Here is a 10,116-nt window from a genome sequence, read left to right on the forward strand (position 1 = left end):
GAACTTCCTTTATACTACATAGATAAGAAAAATGTTGAAGTTTATGCCACTATATTTAGTTTTTCAATATTCCAATTAGTTTTGATACTAAAACAGTTTTACGCTGTCTTGGAGGACTGTCCCGAGTTACCCGCCCGTCCCGAGTAGCCCCGGTTGATGGTAATGATCTTTATTTAATTATAGCGATGTTGAAATGTTTTTTTAGTCCGCTTCTAGATCATTAATGTTTTTATATACATCCTCATATTGTTAGGGACACTTGCAGCGTTCATCAGATCTTAAATGTAAAAGTTTAATAGGTACAAGTTTGTATGAATAATGCCATTCAATATCGTTAGCTACATTACATTGAGTATGAAATATGGGAATGGCAATGATTAATTTATCTGAAGCAACCTTTACGAAATTAGCGTCAAACAACCAAACAGCTGTCATGTCAACCGGAAATCGAACACCACTGCAGAGAGTATTCTATGCAGCTAATGAATTTTGCAAACTTTGCTGGAAGAGAGATTGTCGAATTTTAGAAAAAAGGCAGGATAATTGATAATTCAATGAAGGGTGGAGGCAGAACTGCAATCTTGATACTCTATTGCGATTTGTGCTATGATAATCTACGTAACAACTTTCATATTATAGTTATAATTTTTTGCACATTCAAAGCATACATGACATAACTTAATGCACCCAGATTTGGAAACCATAATTGCTCAAATGAGGCAAAAATAAACGACAGACCATTGACTCACCTTTCAAATATAGATTTATATTTTGTATCACATAGTCTAATAATGCTCTGTAATTATGCCATATTGACTTAATTTGTATAGTCCATTTACGTGCATTGTTATTTTGTATTGATTGTGTCTATTTCACCTTCCGGGGGAATGTTGGCAAAGTAGTCCTGACGTTGACATACAGGTTTGTACCTACTTGCCACAACCAGTCAATCATTAGTAGGCATTGATGGCACATCTTGAGCAATGTCACCTTTTCTAGTTCTGTGATTAATGTTTGCTTGAATTGTGATCTATGAAAGAATCTTCATATCCAACCGCAACACAATGCGGATATACGTTTGTGTGTACAGTGTGTGATAGACTAATAGCATTGTCGCGTCCATATTTAAACTATTTTAGCCTTGCTGGAGTACGGCGCATGGCACATCTTTTTTACCAGCATAGTACGGCACAGCGCGCAGGTTTATTAAAAGACAATTTAGATTCCCTCACACCTGGCACATCTTCCTGACCATGGGCGCGGCTATAAATGTAAATTAGATTCTGTGCCATATATTCTGAGGAGTCATTTAATGATTTAAGAGAACATTGCAAATTGCAATTGATAGAATATAGTGTTAGCCATAAGAACATAGTGGCAAAGCAGAGAGTTTTTAGACCCTCCCTCAAGTTCATTTTTGGGTCCTATAAGTAGACCAGTAAAGTATCATGGATCCCAGCAGTATCTTACATAAGAAATTGGTTTAAATCTAGGGTAAATGAGGAAATTAAAAATGAACTGATTCTAAAAAATCTGGTTTGTCACTATGCATAAGAAGCTGCTAATATTGGCAAAGTCCCTCGTTCAACTTTGACCAACCAATCCCCAATGTGCCGGCCGTCATGTAAAAAATTTAGGACAGTCTACTGCTCTACTCTTTCATTTATGGAGGGGTCAGATTTAGTATCCTACATTATTCTGCTATCAGACTGGGGCTTCCCATTATGCCAGTATGGATCTGCATTTTTTGGATAAAAATTACTTTAACAAACAGGGTCACACTTTACGCAAGTTCAAGGGTCGCACCTCTATCAAGCATCATTGGTTTTTTTAAGAATGCTCAAGAGTCCAGATCTCATGGGCATAGTGGCAAACCACAGCTTTTTTAGAATCATCTCATTTCAATTTCCTCATTTACCCCATGGTCAGGAAGATGTGCCAGGTGCGCGGGAATTTATTTTGTCATTTTAACGACCTGCGCGGTGCGCCGTACTACGTTGGTAAAAAAATGCGCCGTGCGCCGTACTTTAGAAAGCTAAAATAGTTCTACTATTTTAGTCAACAACCTTACTTTTTTTCTAAATAGTTGGCCAAAGACTGAGAAATATATTAAATGCAAGAATTTCAATCTAAATGTATCGGCAAGATCTTCTGAAGGCAAAAATTTGGCTTCTGAAGCGTCACCAAAGATCTTGCAATATTTATCCACTCTCTGCACAGTGGGATGCTACAGGCTTGTTAGTGATTTCAGTCCTGTCTTACCCCATCTGACTATACCACTGCCGCCCCCCGTTCTATGGGGCGTGGTGCAGTAGAAAATGGAGGTACAAAGATGGGTGTAAAAAAAATACCAGCATTATAATACTTAAGTAATTGGTTTAAATCTTGAGTTTTTGAGGAAATTAAAAATGATTCCAAAAAAGCTCTGGTTTGCCACTGCTGGGCATAATGTTGAATTTGGCCACAAAATCAAAAAACTGATTCCAAAAAAGCTCTGGTTTGCCACTGCTGGGCATAATGTTGAATTTGGCCACAAAATCATTTTAACTACGTTTTTAGTTTTTACTGTGTTTTAACACGTGTGGCAAAAGTCCCCCCATCGTACCGCTGCCGACCGAGTGATCACGGTGTGCGGGTGTGACATCGGGCGGCATCGGCCACCCTGACCCAGCTAAAGAGCTAATTTAAAAATATATATTAAAGAAAAAAAGTTACATAATTTAGACATGACATATTTAAAGAAGAACATTTCGGTAATATATTAACAAATTTACAATCGCCTGCAACGCCTCATTCCTATTTTGTAGGAATTTGATTAGCAGAAAGCAGAAACTAGTGTAATTTGGCCGAAGTCACCTCATCCCCAGTTGACTTGACGCCCGGTTGACGCCGGTAACATCTTTGATGAATAAAAGACGAAAATATATTGATAATTTCCGCACATATTGTACTTTAGAATAACAAAGGCATTACATTTATGAAATATCAGTTAGAATTACACAAAACTATTGATAAAAGTTTCCTTTCATTTGTGAAAACTAGAAGTTCGCTCTAAACATACAGAATCTTGAGAATGCACTTGGCTATTTATTTATTATTTCGTGTTTCGCGGCACTCGCTTATGTTCCCAAGTTGCCAACAGCCTGAACAGAACTTGAGTTTTATTGTTACCAACTGCCATTCAGTGTTGATAAATCTTTAAATGGCTTTCAAGCTAAAAAGATATCTATTCAAGTCAGATCTAACTTGGCATTCTTCTTTTGATGCTAAAAATTCAGCATCATTCAGTTTTATTTCCGGTAGGAAATAAATAATATTTGAGAAAGTACTTTTCATAAATACAAAATACTATTCTAATTCAATCATTGTAATACTGCTGCACACCTGCATATCACGTCTCGGACAGATTTACGACAGGACTCGCAGCCGGTCTCCCCAAATTCAGTGATTTGTCCGAGACGTCAGATCACGTCTCGGACAAATTTACGGCTGGACTCGCTGCCGGTCTACCCAAATTCAACCGAATCGACACTTCAGCGAACTTTTGCATTCGAGCTCGCAGGCGAGTTCGCTGAAGTGTCGATTCGTTACACCGAACACGTATTCATTAGGACGTAGCTGTGATGTTTAGCACGTGAAATTTTTTGAAATTGTACCTCCATTCGTGAGTTATATGGCGATACGAGCCGAAATTCGCAGTGAGCTAGAAGTTTCTCCTAAAATACTGAACAGATTTGAACGAAACTCCGTATATGAATACCTAGCCTCCCAACATAATAATAATAAAATAATAATAGCGGTTTCAGCGTTTTGTGGGCCGTAGGCCTGTCGCCGTTTCGTAACATCGCAGAATATTCCCAGCATTTTGAGGTCTCGAACTCGCAACTCACTGCTACAATCATAATAACGATGCTGCTCTGCCCAACCGCCCGGCCTCCTTGCCGATTCTGACCAGAAACTTGCGCGCGGAGAGCTGGTATCGAACCCGCGCCTATCTGCGCCAACCTTTGTACTCAAACTTTAACCACACGGCTCTTGACATTTTTTTTCAATTTTGCCTTCGTTCGCGCGTTATACAGATAAACGAAGAAACGACCGGCATTTCTCAGGCCGATTTTTAAACTTGAATTGACCAAGGGCCGTATCCGTAAAGCCGTATAACTCGCTAACGAAGGCAAAATTAAAAAAAAATTGTCACGAGCTAAACATCGCCGTTGGGAAGTTAGGTTTGTGTATTCAAAGTTTCGTTCAAATCTGTATAGTAGTTTAGAATAAATTTCTTGCTCACTGCGAATTTCGTCACGTATCGCCATATAAACTTACGAATGAAGGTGAAATTACAAAAAATTTTACTAGTTATACATCACCGTTACGTCCTAATGAATACGTGTACCAAGTTTCATCAAGCTACGTTCATTACTTTGGGAGAAATTCTTTGCTCACTGAATTTGGGAAGACCAGCCGCGAGACGGGCCGTAAATTTGTCCGAGACATAATTTGCAGTGACCAATAAATTCCTTCTAAACTACTGAACATCTGAACGAAACTTTGAATATACAAACCTAACCTCCGAAAGGTGATGTTTAGCTCGTGGTAGTTTTTTCGATTTTACTTTTTTTAGTTCTTTTCCATTTCACCTTTATTTGCGAGTTATACAGCAATACGGGTTCAAAATGACCAAGAAATTTCTCCTAAACTACTGAACATACGTATTTGAACGAAAATTTGAATGTGCATTATTTCTAAAAACCTGTTTAGCTCGTGATTATTTTTTTCGATTTGGCCTTCGTTTGCAAGTTATTCGGCTATATGTACACGGCTCTTTGTCAATGCAAATTAAAAATCGGCCTCAGAAATGCCGGTCGGTTTTCCGTATAAACGTGTAACTCGGGAACGAAGGCAAAATCGAAAAAATTGTCACGAGCTAAACATCACCGATGGGAGGTTAGGTTTGTATATCAAAATTTCATTCAAATATATTCAGTAGTTTAGGAGAGATTTCTTGGTCACTGCGAATTTCGGCCCGTTTTGCACTATAACTAGCGAATGAAGATGAAATGAAAAAAAAAACTTGTGAACGAAAATAAAATCAAAAAAAATTGTCATGAGCTTAACATCACCGTTGGAAGGTTAAGAATGTATATTCAAATTTTCGATCAAATCTGTTCTGTAGTTTAAATATATTTCTTGGTCACAACAAATTTTGGCCCGAATTGCCGTACAATTCACGAATGAAGGTGAAATGGAAAAAATTTTCACGAGCCAAACATCACAGTTAGGTTCTGATGCATCCGTGTACCAAGTTTCATGGAGCTGCGTTCATTAGTTTGGGAGATATTCCTCGAGCACTGAGTTAGGAGATTGGCCTTTTAATAATATAATAATAATAATAATAATAGCTGTTTCAGCGTTTATTAAGCCTGTCGCCGATCCTTAACATCGCAGAACATTCGCAGCATTTTGCGGTCTCGAACTCGCAACTCACTGCTACAATTCGGCTTTGCTTTAACCGCCCGGCCTCCTCGCCGATTCTGACCAGAAACTATCACACAGAGCTGGGATCGAACCCGCGCCTCTCTGCGCCAATCTTAGTACTCTGAACTTTAACCACTGGGCCACCGCTAGTGGAAGCACTGTATCATGATTAAAATCTCGCAATGACGTTTAAGTAAGGTCTGAAGAATTCACTTCGCCTAATTATGAATGCTAGTTTGGCATGAAATCATTCTCCTGAAAATAGTTTCAGTGAAGCATCATTAGCCCAACCTTAAATGTTTGGCTGCCAACCTCGAGACCGGCCGCGAGACCGGCCGCAAGTCTGGCCGTAAAATTTTCCGAGACCTCCAGACAGTCACGTTAACAGATTAGGACAGCGCGGACCCAACATGGTACGCTGCATACACGATACTCACGTTCAATATTTCATTGCATGGACTTGAACCTCGGTGTAGATTTGGATTTGGAGCGTGGTGACACTGATCAGATCTTCAGACGTCAGGCCTTTGTATCGGCTGGCTGCCACGCGTCACGCATTCATTTTAAAATTATTTATAGGCATAAGGAGGGGTGGAAAAGGAGCCAGTAACAGGATTCAAGATATTGGGACAAGATTTAGAGCGCAGAGATGGTTCGTGTAAAGCATTAGATGAAAATAATAGGTTGATGAAATAAAAGAAACAGGGGATGATAGAGGAGAGGGATGATAATTTCAATATAAATAGGTTGTTTTGTTGGTTATTGCTAGGTCCCACTTATTGCACGGTAGTTTTGGACATTTGTCACCCAAATACTGTTAGCTTCCAAAACACTATATAATACTTTGTTTCTCTTTATATTTTATTGTTATTACTATTAATATAATTATACTATACTATTATTATAACTATACTATAATAGTATACTATTATAGTATACTATTATATGCTTATAATTATTGCTTGTTTTTTATACCCTCCCGGCCTCCATTCTCTCCAGCCTCCTCCTCTTCCTCATTCTCCATCCACCCTCCGAAAAATGCTTACAACTATCCGTCATGGCAGTGGTTACCCCTGGTGACAGGCCCACTTTCATTGCCATCCATTCATCTCCCGTTCTCTCATACGTCACTCACGCCATCACCCTTTCCCCTCTCATCCAGTATCACTCCCATACTTTCCAGTCTTTCACTCTCATACGCTTCACACTCCATCGTCAGGTGTTCCACCGTTTCTCTCTCACCTCTGTTGCACATGAAACAGATATCTTCTCTTCTTTCATTCCACCTGTATGTTCGTGCATTCACTCTTAAGGCATTTGCTCTCACACAGAACATTAGGAGAAGTGTTCTAATATTTCGCTCGCTGTTTGCCCCTACGATTGTCTGCAATATAAGAATTAAACTTCAGGTCAAGCAAATATCCTAACACGATAAATTTGTTCAATCAAAATAGACCAAGAAAATATATCGACATTTGAATTTTTATATTTTCTTTGACATTGTATTATCATTTGAATTTTAAAACTACTATTTTCACCAGGAAGTTGACATTTTGTGCCCAAAATGGAAGTATGTTATAGGCCAGGTTTGAGGTTCATTAGTAATTTTTCTCAGCGATCATTGAACGTATGAAAATTTTACACAACCAACAATCATAAGCAAATAAAAAATGCGTTAGGCCACTCCGTTGATCAAGTCGGTCAACGCTGAACGAATGGAGAATTCATGACAAACGACAATCCCTCGAATCCATCTGCAAAAGTCTGTACATATTTAATTTGGCCAATGAGAGCATCAATCAAGGGCCACACGATCGAAATTAGCTACGAGTCCGTAACTCTTTCATCGACGACTCATCAAGATAAACCCATCAATCACGTACGAGAAATCAACCGCTACGTGTACTTAGTTCAATACGTGTACTTAAGTGAGTTTTTATAGTACGGCCCCTTGATCTGCCGTGGAAGTGTCATTAGGCATAAATATGAACAAGGTTTAATGCACGACACTCACGCCATGACTTCGTTATACTTATACCTGAAAGCCTAATGTACTAAAATGAAAGAAATTCTGTCTGGTAAAATCAGTTCCACCAGCTTTGAAAGCTTCAAAAAAATACGAACTCATAATTTCGTGAGTTTCGTGACAATGCAAATCGTAATTTTTTTAAAATTCAGCTTCGCAGTTGGTAAGAATGAATTGGCGTCTAATATCATGTCGAATATCAAATATATTTGTTTCTCAATCAATATAAATGTTTTTCAATTGACGTTTTTACAATCGATTGGAATATTATGAGAATGCAATACATTCCATTATAATTGAAAAATACAATGGGAAATATAATAAAATTGATATAAAACTTCCTGTTTTCGTAATGATCTATTAGACTACGAATAGGTAAATGAACAATGCATCAGAGTAAATTAATTTTTTTATTAAAGACGAACATTATACATTACGATGTTGCGAGTGATTGTTGAGTCAAACGATCGTTAATGATGTTTTGCAACATCAAGATCTTCCATTCACCGAAATATATTTTTCTAGACTAAACCCTGCGCGCGGTAATACAGTTCAATCTCTAGCCAAAAAAAAAAAAAACTTGAAGGATTTAGAAATATAAATTCTGTATTGATGATTCAGCAACTTTATCTAGAAAATAGGGGAAAAAATACAATTGACGGTGACAATACATTTCAAATTACCTTTGCACCTCACATTACCATTTCCCTAAGATTGCCGTTGCAATTACTCTATAAAGTCTATATCTATAGCATAACATAACACAGTGATGTCGGCGCTGATGTGTAGGCCTGATGTGGCCTGTCGCCGATTCTTGAACTTTTCGTGACTTGTTCACAGAAGATCTAAAATCATGTCATTTGACCGGATCTTATCAAGACTGGCGATAGTTTGAAGTAGCTACTAGACTTCCACCGGGTTCGATATGGTGCTAGGCATTTCAAGTCTGAACAAGTCTTCAAGTACAGATTGTACAATTAATTCCGTAGCCCATCGACACAAATAGAACACTTTTTATTTTTCCAGAATTCTTCGTGCAGTTATCAAGTTCTATGCCAGGTTTTCAATACATTTCATATATATCTACCTAAATAATGTAGGAGTAATGAGTATAGAAGTAGTTGATATGAATGATTAAAAAAGCTGTCAGTCGCAAATGAGGCGAACCGCAATTTTCATGATGTACCTCGTTAAGAACATAGCTTTGCAATTAATGTTAATTGTTGGGCAAGAGAAAAAGATTTTTTTTTTGTTTTATTTCGGAGCTCCCTGTCTTAGAAGGGCTGAGGCAATTCAGTAATTAGCTTGGCAGTTACCGCTTTGATGTGCCCCGAGCCCGAAGTAATGTATATTGATCAAAGATTTAGACATGAAAAATCTAGGCGCTACCATGTAGTTAGCTAACTATATACATTACTGTAACAGCACCAGTACGTACTTGCATTAGGGTTGGCATTCTTAGAATTTTATTCTTCGATAGGTTATACTCTATAGCTGAGTGCCGTTCTGGTACGGATACTCTCAACCACTCTATTAAAATTTTAAATACAAAGACTTACGAGGTCAGATATATGTACAAAAATGTTGGACACTAGCACTGTGGCGTCATTAGGCTCCACTGAACAATTTTGTTTCGATTTAGTAAATTTTTCTACACAAAAAAATAAAAATACATTTATTTTATAAAAACTGCCGACAAATTCAAAATATTATGGCCTGATGATAACAACGATAAATAATCAGAAAATTAGTCATTTCCAACTTGAATATGATCATAAAAATCTTTAGGTATGCAATTACGAGTGGTCAGATAAAATCATTCCACACTCACTATTGTGGTTCCACACTCACTATTATGGCTTTAAAAGACACGACTAGTCAATCCACGAGTTTATTAGAAACACACTTCGTTGACTTGATAGAATTCAGCTCTACTTTACAAGAATCCGATGTTATCGACGATATTGATGGAGGGCTCCAAATGACCTCAGCAGAAATTCGTGAGTAAAGTTCAAGTTTTCAGGTTTATTGCTGCAGCCTTTCTGTACAAACTACGGTAGTGATGGAGTCTGCCTTTCTTGACGAGCATTCGACAGCAGCGATCGAATATATTCATTACTTCTGTGGCCAGTACGGAGTGAAGAGGTATTACTCCTGATGCCAGTTTAAGAATTTATACTATATTAATAACTTTGGTTTAATATATGTAGATATCGAAATTGAAGTTTTATAAGAAATAACTTTATTAATCCATAAATGAATTATTCATATGATTGGAATTCCATACTACTGTACACTTCCGAATCACCTGCTGACATGTATACTGTGCGCGATCATACTGTGTGTACAACACATATATAAATGAGTGACTATGTATGAATACTATGTATGTGCGCTATGAGCATAAATATTACGTATATTATCTCGCAATGCATTATTTTTTTTTGCCTTTGCGTAGGACCTCGAGTGTGAAGGCTACAGAAGATTGAAGACTACGAACATTAACCGAGTTCCTTACAAGAATGTTGATCTTTGCGACCCTTCTGCTGGTGTCTCTGGCGTGCGACGCCCAGTATTACGAGAACGAGCCAGTGTGGCTTTCCCAGCACTACACT

Source organism: Hyalella azteca, unplaced genomic scaffold (assembly GCF_000764305.2).
Source record: "Hyalella azteca isolate HAZT.00-mixed unplaced genomic scaffold, Hazt_2.0.2 contig9217, whole genome shotgun sequence".
NCBI classification, from domain to species: domain Eukaryota; kingdom Metazoa; phylum Arthropoda; class Malacostraca; order Amphipoda; family Hyalellidae; genus Hyalella; species Hyalella azteca.